Genomic DNA, 16,284 nt, shown 5'->3' with positions numbered 1-16,284 from the left:
GACCTTGGAAGGGAACTCCCTTAAGGTTACATCATCAATAAAGCCTTCCATGATACCTCATCCTCCTGGTGGGGGGGGGGGGGGGGCGCGTCAGGAAATTCTTGTCCCCACAGCACCCCAAGAAGCCCCCTTCTACCAGTAGCAGGTTGGGGATGCGGAGGACACTCCATCGGTAACATATAACCTAGCAATTGCACTCCTTGGTATTTATTTAAATGGCATAAAACTTACGTCCACACAAAACCTGCACACAGATGTTTACAGCAGCTTTCTTCATAACTGCCCCAACTGGAAGCAACCCAGATGTCCTTTAGTAGGTGGATGAATAAACGGTGGTACATCCAGACAATGGAATATTTCTCAGCATTAAAAGGAAATGAGCTATCAAACCATGAAAATGTAGGGAGGAACCTTAAGTGCATATTACTAAGTGAAAGAAGCCAATCTGAAAAGGCTACACATACTATATGATTTCATCTGTATGACATTCTGGAAAAGGCAAGACTATGGAGACAGTAAAACTATCGCTGGTTGCTAAGAATTGGGGTGGGGAGAAGGATGAATAGATGGAGACTAGAGGATTTTTATGGCAGTGTAACTATTCTGCATGGTATTATAATGATGGATACATGTAATTATGTATTTGCCCAAACTCATTGAATGTACATACAACACCAAAAGGGAACCACAAGGTAAACTATGGACTTAACATGATTATGACGTGTTGATGAAGGTTCATTGTCTGTGACAAGTGGGGGATGTTGATGCTGGGGAAGGCTATGTATATGTAGAGAGTGTATGGGAAATTATTGTGTCACACTCTCAATTTTGTGGTGAATCTAAAACTACTTTAAAAAGTAGTCTTAAAAAAATACCAAAAGAGATTTCAAATCAATAGTCTAATCTTTCACCGTAGGAAACTAGAAAAAGGAAGAGCAAAGTAAACACAAAGGAAAGAGAAGGGAGGAACTCATTAGGGAAAAAAAAAAAGACTAAAGTTACTAAAATAAGGAATGAAAGAGGGGACGTCAGTATTGAGAAAAAGCAATTCTTACTGAATACTTTAGTGAATAGTTGTCCCGATAGACGACAAAGCATTTTATACCTATTTGCAGTGTTAACATTCTGTTATAGAAGCATTCAAACATTGTGCTTCCTCCAAAAAGTGCTTGCAAAGTGCTTGCATGACTGTTCCATCCTCACAACGTTCTTGGCATGCTGGAGATGTATGCAGGAAAATGCATGTGTTTCCCCCACGTCCCGCATGGTTCAGGGTTCAGGATCTGGAAGAGGGGCCGCACACAAATGAAAGAGACGGGACAAGTAATAATTTGGAAATTGGGGGGCCAGGCGAGAGCCCATCCCAAGAGGATGGACTCCGCTTTTGCTCAGGCCTTGCCATCTTTTTATTCGGTTTGGGATCCACCCATAGCCCTTAGGCAGGCAAGTTCCAGTAACAGGCAGACTATCCCATCAGCAAGGATTTACATGATAATAGATGGGGAAGTTGTTTCAGCTACCATTGTCTCAACTAAACAGTGGTGCACAGCCCTGACCATTGCCAGGGCTCAAGGATCACCAGCCTTCCCGGTTCCTTGTCCACACCATTCTGCTAGAGAAGACAATAGGCTGCTTCCCACAAAAATGTAATCATGAAGGACTTGCTTTTGAGTCAGTCTGACCTGGGTTGTGGATCCAGTTCTACTTCCTGGTTCTGAGTTTGAACAGGCTACTTATCCCATTTTTACAGATGAGGCAGTAAGCTGAGGGTCATAAGTAAGCTTACTTACCTTGTCTTGGGGGAGAGGAAGGGGTTCATAAGGATTAAATGAGGTAGATAATTATATAAAATATTCAGCATAGTCCCAAGCACAGGGCAAGCGCTTGATAATTATTCAAAAAGCAAAATAGAATTGCTTAGCTAGTTAAAGATAGAGCTATCATGAAATCCAACAGCTAGTTAAGTGTCTTCTCTTTAATTTAGATTCACATCCAATCTATGGCATGGAGAGTTTTAAGGGAGCAAAGCAGTCAGCTGAAGGAAAGGATGCAGATTTTTTATTTTTCCTAGAACTAGTTAGAGATCATAAAATTATGAGTTGGTAACTTTCTACAGTGTTCATTTCTAATTTATTTTATATTTAAAACACATCCTGTTATTTATGTTTTTCAGATTGTTGAAATTCAGCTATGCTGGTAAACATTTCTTTTAGGATTTACCTTTCCTTGCATCCCTTTTTCTTCTTTTTGCTTGCAGCTTGCACATCCTCCGCTAGGTGGCAATACACCAACATAAAATGTAAATGAAACAGCCATATTGCCTCACCTTAGTTACTAGGTCTAATGGGAAATCATGGTTTTTCTGGAAAATCAGCCTGCAAGTTGTGAGTTAGGACTAAATCCATGCTTCCTGTTATGCAATTAATTAAAACCAGTGCTTGTGAATGAACAAATGCTGAATGAGTAAGTACAGTAATAGATTTAGTACTGTAAATGGGGACAGATCTCCCTCATCGGGCAATTGGAAGGGGTCAAAGTGGTTCAGTATAATATATGTAGTACCTGCCTCAGTGTCCCAGACACAGGGAGACGCAGGCACTGCACCATTCTCATGGACAAATGAGAACTCTGAGGACTAAAGGTCAGTAGTTTTCCCAGGGCCATACAACTAGAGAGAGGGGAAGCCAGGACTTGTCAATCAATGATGGGGGAAGAAGATGACTTTGAATTTAACATATGCTGGATTTGAAGTCAGTGGTTACATCTGAGTACCAGAATGTGATGGAAACCTGGGATGCTGCTTTAGGGTTGGGCCAGAGGCACAAGTTTGAGAGCAGCCTGGAATGTGTATGGGGCTGTTTATGGCAAAAGTGGCTATAACAGAATGAACAGCCGAAATGCAGTTCCCAAGGAGCAAGGTGAGAAGGCAGACAGCTACAGGTGCCTGCACTGGAAACAGACAGACCTAAGAGTAACCATGACTCTATACCAGCCGTGGTCAAACTACGGCCCGCGGGCCAGATCTGGCCCGTTTGAAATGAATAAAACTAAAAAAAAAAAAAGACCGTACCCTTTTATGTAATGATGTTTACTTTGAATTTATATTAGTTCACACAAACACTCCATCCATGCTTTTGTTCCGGCCCTCCGGTCCAGTTTAAGAACCCATTGTGGCCCTCGAGTCAAAAAGTTTGCCCACCCCAGCTGGGTGTTCTTGGGCAAGATACTGAACCACTTTGACCCCTTCCAATTGCCCTATGAGGGAGATCTGTCCCCATTTACAGATGGGGAAACTGAGGCTTCAAGAATGCGGGAATTAGTCCACAGTCCAGGTCTATCTAGTACATGATGGATCCAAGATTAAAATCTGAGAGTCTGACTTGGGTTCACACTGCTGGGTACACATATGATGCTTCCAGTGATAGCGCTAGGACACAGCCTAGCAATGTCCTCGGTCTCTGAGTCTCCTGTGTCCGTCGGGATTCTTGAGAGAAACAGGACCAATGGGAGAGAAACACATGTCGTTATATCTATCTATCTACAGCTATGTATCAGTCGGATATGTCCCTGGAAGTGAATATCTTTGCATATCTATATGTGTACACACACATACACAAAGATATTTATTTCAAGGCATTGGCTTATACAATTGTGGGAGCTGGCAAGCGTGTTCAGCAGGGCAGACAGCAGCTGGGACTCGGGCAGGGGCTTATGCTGCAATCTCCAGGCCAAAGTTCTCTTTCCTCAGGGAACTCTGAGTTTTGCTCTTAAGGTCTTTTAACTAATTGGATTACCCCACCCCCTGCTCTAGGGCATCACTTTTATGAGGTAGCAGCTGAAGATGTTAACCATGTCCACAAGATGCTTGCAGCAACACCTAGATAACGATTTGATTAAATAACTGGGTACTACAGCCTAACCAAGTCCACACATAAAACTAATTGTCACTCCCCTCCCGTTGTCTGTAAGCTCTGGGACTTTCTGGCTTGCCTTTACATTCTCAGTGCAGAGCCCGTTGCCCGGCACCGAGTGACCCTCAACAAAGAGGGAACGCGAACATATGCATCCTGTTTTCCACTGCAGACCTCTCACATGACAAAGAATCACACATTGCTTTCTTTGGGGCCCCTGGATGAGCTGCAGGAGACAAAGATGAAGCCACTGATGGTCACCGCCTGCTGGGGCCGTGAGCAGGGCTGCCTCCACCCAGAGCTCACGGGGGTCCCGGGACGCGGTGCTGTGCGTATGCTGTCTCTGTGTCTGTTTCTGCTGGCACTGGTTTCTAGCTCCTGAGGCTATTTGCAATTTTGTCAATGAAGCGCAAAGGTTTTCAAGCAGCTAAACCTGCTGAGGTGAGGTCAGGGTGGAGAACTGTGGGTCCCTGAGTGCCTGTGGTCACCGAAGGACGGGCCCTGCGAGCTCCTTCCGAGGCCCAGCAGCCTACAAAAGCGAGGCTGCAGATGCACTCCCTTTGGGGGTTTTCTGAAGCATCTGACTTTATAGCTTCCCCACTTTAAAGAGAAAGGCGTCACCTCCTATGATAAGAAGTTAAAAACATCTTGGAATGCTTCTTATCGTTTCTCCTCTCTCCTCTCTTTAGGATTACATCATGTGCCTCCTAGAATCCTGCCTCTCACCTCCTTCCTTAGATTTATCTACATACAGAGTTTTGCAACAACCATTCATCTTGATCCCTAATACCCAGGACAGAGACAACTTGTAGGAGAGACTGAAAGCTCTGTTGAATGAAACAGGACTGGGGAAGGTGGAATATTTGCCAGGACCGACTTGTGTACCCCACCCCACCCCCCAATTCACAAGTTGACATCCTAACCACCATTGTGACTGTATTTGGAGATAAGGTTTTTAGGAGATAATTAAGGTTAAATGAAGTCATACGGGTGAGGTCCTAATCTGAAAGGATCCGTGGCATTGCAAAAACAAAAAGAGAGATCTCTTTTTCCCACTGCACACACCAAGACAGGGCCATGTGAGGACACAGAGAGAAAGTGGCTGCCGGCATGCCAAGAAGAGAGCTCTCATTGGGAAATGAACTGGCTGGCTCTTGGATCTGGGGCTTCCAGGCTCCAGAATTGTGAGAAATAAGCCAGCCAGTCTATGGTAGGTAATACAATACTAATCAAAATGAACATCTTAAAGCTTGTCTAATGGGTGATGTAAAATGTGACAGAGAAGCATAAAGGAAGAAAACTAATTTTCATGAAGTCATTTTCAATTCCAGGAAAAAAATTGGGAAAGAGATTTTAAGTCAAAGAATTACTTAAAAAATATTTTTATGGATTTCAGAGAGGAAGGGAGAGGGAGAGAGACATACAAACATCAATGTTGAGAGAGAATCATTGATTCACTGCCTCCTGTATGCCCCACACTGGGGACGAAGCCCACAACCCGGGCATGTGCCATGACCAGGAATTGAACCGTGACCACCTGGTTCATAGGTCGACACTCAACCACTGAGCCATGATGGCTGGGCAAGGCAAAGAATTACTTATGCAAAGGTGTGGAGAGTAGCATGCAGGTAGGTCACACATAAATACACACACACACACACACACACACACACACCACTTTGTGGTACAACCGTGGGAGACATCAGGTTCCCCTCCACATGTGCTGGCTTCCTTCAGCAGTGCCTTGTCATGTGTATAAAACATCGGTTAAATATTCTGGATATTTATCCTTGGTCTGTGACATGTGGTGAAAATATCTTCTTCCAGTCTATAACTTCAACTTTGTTTAGGGTGTTTTTGGTTTATACAAGTCTCTTTTTTTCTTTAAATGTAGTAAAAAAGCAACCAGTGTTTGGGTCCCTGCCACAGACACCACCCCAGACCGCGCAGCAAGGCCAAAACCTGTGGGACCCTAAGCACCTGCAGCTGACACCTGTAGGAGCAGATTTGTGGGGGAAGGGAATACAACTCAGAACAGGGGCCATCAAGGCTTGAGACTCAAGGCAGACCCAGCCTCTGGGCTAAGGAATCCCCAACCACTGGACTACTACTGGCTTTAATCTCTCAGACCTCCACCAGGTTGTCCAGGGCCAGAAAGAAACAGTGACTCACATTCACCTGCTGCTGGAAATCAATTCCAGCATGTCATAATTGCAAGTTTCATCAAAAGGTTGATGGAACTTGGGGACTCAACAGGGTTGAGTCACACATATAGTCACCTGTTGGGAATGGCTGAGGGCATTTCCCCAAACCTGGAAAGGGATGATTGTCGGCTGCCAGACAGCTCAGGGCATCTTAATCTACATGTCATTGCCTCCTACTGGCCAAACACCTAAACAATTGTAGGCTAATTCCCCCATTCTGACAATGCTTGTGTATACCCTTTGAAGTGTATACCTCTGCCTCACCTCAGGACAAGTGTTAATAAAAAGCATGCGGTCCTGGGACAAGGAGACCTTAGACCTTAGAACTTAGTTTCCTTTAAGGTAAACCCCTCTGACCCCCAAATGCCTTTCAAAATTATGTTTCATCTCTGGACTCCTATTTAATCTACGCACAGCCTTCTCCAGATTGCTGAACCCTTCTTGATGCTGGAACAACAACCTTGCAACCTGCATTAGAGAAGCTCCCAGGAGTCCCAGGATGGACACACCAAGGGACCAGATTCAGTACATCAGAGAAAAACCTACTGAGCCCCACAAATAGCAGACCTAAAGCATCTGTATAACATCTGGCATGACAACATTGGGGTTGAACCTCTCTGGCAGCAAATTGGAGGGGAGATTCCTCTCATGAACAGAATATCAACAATCAAGTCCCAATTACAACAGGAGAGCCCAAACAATGCACACAAGGGGAGTTCCCAGAGCATCCAGCTCAGGTGAACAGAGACTGCACCACTGGACCCCTCTAGAAACTTTCTACATAAGGCCATCCACAAATGGGAGGCATAGCAGTTCTAATACACAGAAGCAAATACAAAGAGATAGCTAAAATGGGGAGACACAGGAAAAAACCCCAAATGAGAGAAAAGAAGGACTCTCCAGAAAGATAACTAAATGAAATGGAGGCAAGCAACCTATCAGGCATAGATTTCAAAGCAATGTTATAAAGATGCTGAAGGAATGGGCATAGTCCTAGAAAAATACAATCTTCCAAAACTCAATCAGGAAGAATAAAAAACCTGAATAAGCTGATAACTACTGATGAAACCAGTATTACCCTAATCCCAAAACCAGATAAAGGCACTACAAAGAAAGAGAATTACAGGCCAATATCTCTGATGAATATTGATGCTAAAATCTCCAACAAAATCCTAGAAAATAGGATCCAGCATTACATTAGAAAGATCATACCCCATGACCAGGAGGGATTTATTCCTGGGAAGCAAGGATGGTACAATATCCAAAAATCAATAAACATGATACAGCACATAAACAAATTGATAGACAAAAATCACATAATCATATTAATTGATGCAGAAAAGGCATTAGACAAAATCCAACACACTTTCTTGATAAAAACTCTCAGCAAAGTGGGAATAGAGAGATCATACCTCAACATAATAAAAGCCATATGTAACAAACCTACAGCCAACATCATACTCAATGGGCTAAAACTAAAACCATTTCCCCTAAAAATAGGAACAAGACAGGGATGTCCACTTTCACCACTCCTGTTCGGCATAGTGCTGGAAGTGCTAGTCATAGCAATCAGTCAAGAAGAAGAAATAAATGGCATCCAAATTGGAAAAGAAGAAGTAAAACTCATTATTCGCAGATTACATGATATTGTACATAGAAAACCATAAAGACTCCATCAAAAAACTACTAGACTTAATAAATGAATTCGGCAATGTAGCAGGATACAAAATTAACATCCAGAAATCTATGGCTTTTTTTAATATACCAATTAGGGGCCCAGTGCACGAATTTGTGCACCTTGAAAGGAACTGTGGGCCACGAGGCTGCAGTAGGCACAGGGGCAGGTCTCGGCCCATCATCCGTGCCCCTGCCTGGTTCCTCCTGCCATGGCCCCTGGTCCCCTGTCTGCTGGCAGCCCCACTTGCTGCCACCGCTCCTACATGCTGTAGGCGCCGGCCCTGCTCACACCCGCAGATAGTTTCATAACTTTGTCTTTTACATTTCTGTCTTTAAGGTTAACTTTATGGTGTGAGGTAGGGAGCTGCAGTGAATTTTATTATTTGTTCACAAGTTTTCCTTTGTTTTCTGGTCTTGCCATGGTTCATTATGGCCAGAATATACTCCACTGTCTTTGAACATAGCCATGTGACCTGCTTTGGTGAATGGAATGTGAGCAGATGCCCTGCCCAACAAGAGACTTTAAAGGTACTATGTTGTATAGCTTACCCTGTTGGTTCCTTACTTGCAACATGACAGGTACATGTCCCAGGTAGCCACTGCTCCTTCAGCCTGGTTCAGAGAATGACTAATACATGGAGCAGACCTGAATCTGAACTGATACATGTTGTAACTGATTGTAGACCTGTGTGAGAAATAAATGTTTTTTGTTGTAAGCCACTGAAATTTGGGGGATGTTTGTTATACAGCATCAATGCAGCAACATGCCTGACTAACACAAGATTTAATTTATTTTTATTTTTGACTAGAGGCCCAGTGCACAGATTTGTACACATTGAAAGTAAATTAATTAGAAGGTGGTTGGTGGTTCAGGACTGGGAGAAACAGGCCAGACATGTTCTGGAGCCAACTTCCCATGGTCCCTCCCTGGCCAGCTGCACCTAGGGTGATGCTGGGGCTCGAAGGGCATCTGCCAAGTAAGTGGGATCCCTCCGGCAGGTGAGGTCCCTTGGCTTGGCCTGAGGGGATTGGGCCAAAACTGGCAGTCTGACATCTCCCGAGGGGTCCCGGAGTGCGAGAGGGCACTCTGCAAAGTTGCAGTCGCTTGGCAGATCCTACATTGAGCGTCTGACCCCTGGTGGTCAGTGCGTGTCATAGCTACCGGCCAGCTGGTTGGACGGTCGGATGGTCACTTAGGCTTTTATATATATAGATATGGATAACCAACTATTGAAATGTCCATCCTTTTCCACAATGATCTCCAATACAAACTCTGTCATCAGTTAAGTTTTTGTATGTATGTAGGTCTGTTTCTGGGCTCTTTTTTCAGTCCCCTTTCTTTATTTGAATATCCCTTATACCAATATTACACTAAATTAATACAGATTCAAATATAGTAATTACTAATCTTATAAGGAACAGTCACCCAAATTGGTTCTTATTTTTTAGAAGATTATGGTAGTTGTGTTTGTTTTTGCCTTCTTCCCTATAACATTTAAAGTCATCTTGTTAAGTAGAAGAGTCCTGTTGAGATTTTAATGAGAACGTTACTGAAGCTACATATCACTTGGGAGAATTTCCACCTTTGCAGTATTGAGTCTTCTCATCCATAAACGTTATGTATCTCTTTATTTCTTCAATTCTTTCAATAAAGATTTTGTAATTTTCTCCACAAATAACTTTTATGTTTGTTAGCTTTATTGTTAGGTACTTTTAATTTTTTATTGCAATCATCAATGTTATATTTTACAATTACACTTTTTATATGTTTGTTTTAAGTTTACATATTATAAGATTTTTGTTTTGATACTTTGTGATTTTTATGTAGACAATTATGCAAACTGTAAATAAAGACAAATTTGTTTCTTCATTTCCAATTTTTGTGTTATTTATTTACTTATGCCTTGATACACTGGCTGGGAACTCCAGTATAATGTTGCAAAGACATGGTGATAGCAAGTATCCTCGCTTGTTCCCAATATGAAAGGCAATGCTTTGAACATTTTACCATTAAATATGATATTTGCTCTATGATTTTTGTAGATACCATTTATCAAGGTAAGGACGTTCCTGTCTATCCCTAGCCTGCTGAGAGATTTGTCATGAATGGGCGATTAATATTATCAAATGGTTTTTTTCTGCATTCATGTGAAGGTCGTTTTGTTTTTCTCTTTTAGTGGTGAATTATATCAAATAATTTTCTAATGTCAAACTAACTTTACATTCATGGAATAAATACAATGTGTTCATGATGCCTTACCATTTTTATGAATAGCTGAATTGCTTTTATATTTTAAAGTACTTTTTTTCATCTATGTTTATGAGTGAGATTACCTGAAAATTTTCTTTTTCAGACTGTCCTGTGAGTTTTGATATCAAGAGGTATGAGTGCCTTGTAAACTGAGTTGGCAGGCATCCCCTCTCTCCCTGATGTCATAGACTTCTCTGTGCAACACTGGAAATGGTGTTTATTTAATGATTGGTATTGGAGCAACCTCTTGAGCCTGCTGTTATATTAGCCTCATAAATCAGCTTGGGAGGGTTTCTTCCTTTCTCTTTCTTCAAGAACAAGTTGTGCAAAATGTGAAATATGTGTTCCTTGACTATTTGGTAGAAAAGGCTTGTCAGACTGCAGGCATGGTGATAGCTTGTGTATATTCCAAATTCCTGATTTAATCAGATTTATTGTTATTAGTCTGTTCAGGCTTTCTAATATATATATATATATATATATATATATATATATATATATATATATATATCCTTATATAATAAAACCCTAATATACAAATTGCCCCCTTGGGCAGTCGTTTGACTGTGAGTTCGACCTGGAGACTGGGAGTTCAATCACTCACTGTGACATACACTGACCACCAGGGGCGGCACAAAACATGGCAGGCATTGGTGACATGGCACTGGCAGTGGGCACAGTGGAGGCAAAGCCGGCCCCAATGGGCCCCAACGAGAGCAGAACTGCAGCGGGATGATGGAGCAGGTGAGCAGGCAGCGCCAGGCCAAGGCACCTGCAAGTGGAGGCCTTATCTCCCTGCTGATGGTGACCAGTGGCAGCGGTGGGGGGTGAGGTTGCTGCCTGGCTCCCAGGTGCTGAAGGTTCTGTGCAGGGGGTCTGGACCCAATCAATTGCCCCGCAGGTGGGATGGTGGAACAGGTGAGGGGGTTGTGCCATGCCAAGGCCTGGTGCCGGCTGGGCCGTGGGGCTGTGAGGCTGAGGTGTGAGCTGGGGCTGTGAGGCTGGGGGTGTGAGCTGGGGGCTGATATCTGCAGGCCACCCTGAGGGACCCCACCCATGCATGAATTAATGCACTGGGTCTCTAGTATATATATCCATACTAATAAAAGGGTAATATGCTAATTAGGGCAGATGTCTTCTGGGCATCCATTCAGACGTCCATCTGGACAAAGCCACAGTGGCTGCGAGGCCCGGGGCTCAGGCCTCTCAACCACTGTGGCCAGCAGTGGCCACCGCAGAGGGTGATGGGGGTGGCGCCTTCCCCTGATCAGCCTGGTCACCTCCTGCAGAGGGAAGCCAGATGATGGCTTAGACCCGCTCCCCATGGGGAGCGGGTCTAAGCCGTCAGTAGGACATCCTCTGAGGGCTCCCGGACTTGAGAAGCGGCAGGCCAGGCTGAGGGACCCCCTCCAGTGCATGGATTTTCGTGCACTGGGCCTCTAGTATATACATATATATATATCCTATATAATAAAAGCTTAATATGCTAAATGTCTGGTCATCCATTCAATCAATCAAAGCATAATATGCTAATTATATGCTAACGCCATTCAACTGCTAGCTATGATGTGCACTGACCACCAGGGGCAGACACTTTGACCAGTAGGTTAGCTTGCTGCTGGGATCTGGCCAATCAGGACTGAGTGAGACAGGCTGGACACACCCTGGAACTCTCCTGCGGTCCCTCCCCAGCCCTGATGGTGCGTCGGTGGGGTCCTTCAGCCTAGCATGTGCCCTCTGGCAATCCAGGACCCCTCAGGGAATGTTGGAGATCCAGTTTAAGCCTGATCCCACTCAATGCAGGAGCTGCCCCCTGGTGGTCAGTGCACTTCCACAGGAGGAGCACTGCTTAGCCAGAAGCCAGGCTCATGGCTGGTGAGCACAGCAGTGGTGGCAGGAACCTCCCCTGCCTCTGTGGCAGAGCTAAGGATGTCTGACTGCTGGCTTAGGCCCGGGGAGCCTAAGCTATCAGTTGGACATCCCCCAAGGGCTCCTGGATTGCAAGGCGGTGCAGGCCGGGCTGAGGGACCCCTGCTGAGTGCACAAATTTCATGCATTGGGCATATATATATATATGTAGAGAGAGACAGAGAGTGACAGAGAGAGACAGAGAGAGACAGAGAGAGTGTTTCCCCTTGCTCAGTTTTAAAACATGGGGGTACAATGTGACCAGGCTGGAGTCTTAGATCATTGGTCACAGTCGCCAGAAAGTGCACATTTCCCATTTGAACTTTAATGCTATGTGCATGGTTAGGAGGTTGGGGCTCAGAGGGTGTGCTTTGCACCTCACCTGGTCCCATCCTGAGTACTTAGGCCTACCATGGCAGGTGTGAGGCTTGATTGCTGTTGGAGGTCAAGCTGGTTCAGAGTGGTGTGGCCTCACACACTCTTGGCCGCTGGGGCTTGGTCACGTTTAACCTAGCTAATGTCTTTGAGCCTGGTTTCCTCATCTGAAAAAGTGAGGATAATACCTACTGATAGAACTCTGAGGTTTAATGATAATGTGTGTGAGAGTCCCTGGAAGCACCCAGGTACGGTCAGACATACAGTCTCTGGAGACCTTCTGGACCTCCCCTCCAACACATCGCTGGGGGGACTCTAAGTTGGAAGGTCTCTAAAAGGCTCAGAAATAACTTTCAAAATTACAGATGTGTAGAAAAAAAAATATATATATATATATTTGTTACTTCCACTTCCAGCCATGATGTTTTAACAAAGACTGGACTCAATCACCCACAGGGAAAAAAAACACCAAAAACTAGAAAGCTGGACAAGATACATAAACTAGCTTTTCCTTAGGCAGCAGGTGTTGTACGATTGTGAATAGGGGAATAAATGAAGTGAGCCTTACAACTACCCTGGCTTTCTGCTTGGAGAAATTTCCAACAATTGGATCAGGAAGGAGGGCCAGAGCCTAGCAGCCTCTGAGTTGGGAGATTCAAAGGTAACCCAAAGAAGCCAGCGAGGGTTAGAGGTGACCTGAAACTAGGTCACCTGGAAACCGTTGGAGGCCTCGGGCTGTTTACCTTGGAGGAGGAGAAACTCAAGAGAAACCTGCAAATTTCCTTCGGCTTCGGAGCTTAGAACTGTCCTGGTGAGAAGTGGTTATTCATGTTCTGTGCGGCCCTGAAGACAGAATTAGGAGGGTTGGATGGAAATTAGAGGAAGCGGTGTTTGGCAAAGCCCAAGGAAGCACTGTCTAGCGGTCACGGCTGATCGGTTTGCAGGGCTGCCTTACCTGCTGGGCAGCCCCGGGAGACCAAGGGACTGGACAGGGTGTTGGGCTGTTGCTGAAGATGGAGACATCCCTGCAGTGAACAAGGGATGGATCAAATGCCATCCAGGGCCAAGTAGCAGCACTTTTTATAGTTTGGGTTTCATTGTTTGGCCTCTATAAGAGGCAGGTGACACCACCTAACTATTTCAAAGCATATTGAAAAAACCAAAAACTCCATTAAAAAATTAGAGTACATAAGGTTTAAAACAGAGCAATTTTCCCTACACATTATTGGTATTTTTATTTGATTTCTCACCTCGGTGCCTTTTCTTGAAGGCAGGACCATGTCTTTCCATGTTTTCATGCCTCCCTGTAATAGACCATGTGGATACCAGGTGCTTCCTCAATACCTGGGTGAACAGTATAGCAGTTTGGCCTGGAGGAGGGTTGGCAAACATGCATATTGTGTGCTGTTCCCTTGACAGACATCACTAGTCAACCATGGAACTCTTTTCCACAGACCTCAGTCTCAGCTATGGTTCTATCTAGACAATCTCTTCTAATTAATTACAACTACTTCTGACAGTGTTCAACTATTTGCCATCCTGGGGCTGGAGGAATGCTTAGGATTCTCTAAAGCACAGTAAAAACCTGGTCACAGTCTGTGTTTTCGACCAGCTGCTGGGAGCTCAGTTGTCATCTGCTTTCCGGACAGAGGAGCTATGTGGACACGGCCTGTGTGCTGATGGTTTGGCTGATCACCATTTGGGGTACTGAGTGCTAGGGGTGCCTTTTGGATGATGTAAATGGAACACCTCTTGAGTTTGAATGTGCTATTGATGCAGTTCACAGGGCTGCAATTACGTAGGGTAGAAGTTGAGACATGATCACATCTCTGAACCCCTTAGTTTTGGGTAGAGCCTGACGCTGTACTGGTTCCATTTCTGACTCTCCCTGCCTGTGGGGTCCTGTGTGAGTAACTGGGCGTGTTCCTCTTGACTGAAGGTTATCTTGAGCCTAACTGTGCTGCAGCAGCAAGAAAACAGGTGTGAGAGCTTGCTCGGAGCTTACTCACCAGCTGGGGGGCACACTGCTTACCCTCCCCAAACCTGGCTTCCTCCTCTTTAAGGAGGGGATGTCAATGCTCACCTCAAATGGTCTGGAGATTTAATGAGACACACTAGGTAATAGGTCAAGTACATAATGGATATTAAAACCACCAGCGCTTATGCAATGTTTATTGTGTACCATGCATTGCTCTAAGCCCTTTACATATATTAATTCGTTTAATGTTCATAACTTGAAGAAGAAGGCACTGTAAGTATCACCTTAATTTGATAAGATGGGGAAACAGACACAGAGTGGTTGCTTCTACCCAGGGTCACACAGCGTTGTAGAGTCAGGATTCCTATCTGGGACGTCTGATCGCAGCTGATGGTCTTAGCTGTGCTCCTGTACACCAGGTAGAGGCCAGTCCCTGTCTCACCTGCATGACTATCGCATAGCTTTATTGGTCACCTGCTCCATGCAAGGCACCGTCAGATGACGGGGAGGATGCAATTATTAATGAGATACATTTAGGAATGGATATGAAATCAAGTAGGATACAGTTTCCAGACTACAGAAACTGGAGTGATGGGACAGGGGACAGAAAGCCAATTCGTCAGCAGGAACAGAGTGTCTCATAGGAATGACTGGCACTCATTGTCCTTCCATAAATCTCCATGGGCAAGTTATTAAGTAGGCACTCGCATTTACAGAGGTCCTCTTTTGAGTTTGCTGGGCATGATCTGACTCCTGGGCTTGGTCAGCACTGGGTGAATAGGCAACCTGAGTTCCTGGACGTGCACACCTGAGCGAGATGTTGACACCTGGGTGCTTCCCCAGACAGCACGTTCCCTGAGTGCCTGCTGAGTCAGGCTGCAAGCAGGCCCTTCTAGTCTCGGCAACAAGGGCTTCCTGCCTGAATTCTATGCCCGACCTACAGGGAGGCCTGTTGGATATTCATGCGGAGTTGAGAGGTCTGGCCATCACCTCAAACTCAGACTTCCAGGAACCAAACTCATCGTCCAATTGCTAACTGTCAGGGACTAAGTTGTGTCCTTCCAACACTCATGCTGAAGCGCCGGCACCTCAGAATGTGAGTGCACTTGGAGACGGGCCTCTAAACAGGCCGGTGATGTAAAATGGGGTCATTTGGGAGAGGAGATTGGGAGTCAGACATCGCAGTGGGAAGATCCTGTGAGGACAGCGAGAAGGCGGCCCCTACAAGCCAAGGGGAGAGGCCCCAGGCAAAACCATTGTGGCTCACACTGGATCTCAGGCTCTCCAGAACTGTGAGGAGACAAATTCCTGTTGTTTGAGCCACCAGGCTGTGGCTCTTTGCTATGGCAGCCTGAGCAGATACATATGCTAACTGTCTCCATCTCAGCTCTCAAGCCCCTTAGATTTCCCTCCCGCCCATCACCAGGACCCCTTCCCTGTGCAGCTTCTGGGCGGGCCCTGCTATGGGTGCCCTGGCCTGGTGCAGAGCTCACGTCCACAGTCCACTCTGCAGACAGTTGTGAGACGCATGATGAGAGCTGGACTTCAGGATAATTATGGGCCAAACTCCTGGTGAGGTGTTCAGAGACTTGTCTTCTGTTCCTAGCCTTTCTGATTCTGGTTCTCCCCAAACAAAACCAAACAAAAAGTACTCCACCCTCGCTGTCCCCTGAATCGGATGACTCTGTGACATCTCAGCATACAAGTCACATCTCCTGTAGCCCAGGTCTCCTTGCCCATGTCTGAGCCCTCCAAAGGGGCACAGGGCTTCGGGGCGTGGGGGTGCTGTCCTGGGCAGAAGGTTCCTGGGGTGCTGGCACTGCCCCTTCACCTGGGAGCTTGTCACAGTCAGGTTTCCCAGAGTGACATGGGTGATCCTGGGCTCAGAGGAGACACCCAGCAGAGCGGGGGAGGGCGAACAGGGGACGGTGAGATTTTAGGCTGCAAGGGGAACTGTGGAGTGCAGGCTAAGCCAGGTAT

Source organism: Myotis daubentonii, chromosome 16 (assembly GCF_963259705.1).
Source record: "Myotis daubentonii chromosome 16, mMyoDau2.1, whole genome shotgun sequence".
NCBI lineage: Eukaryota > Metazoa > Chordata > Mammalia > Chiroptera > Vespertilionidae > Myotis > Myotis daubentonii.
Note: the sequence above shows the minus strand (reverse complement) of the source record.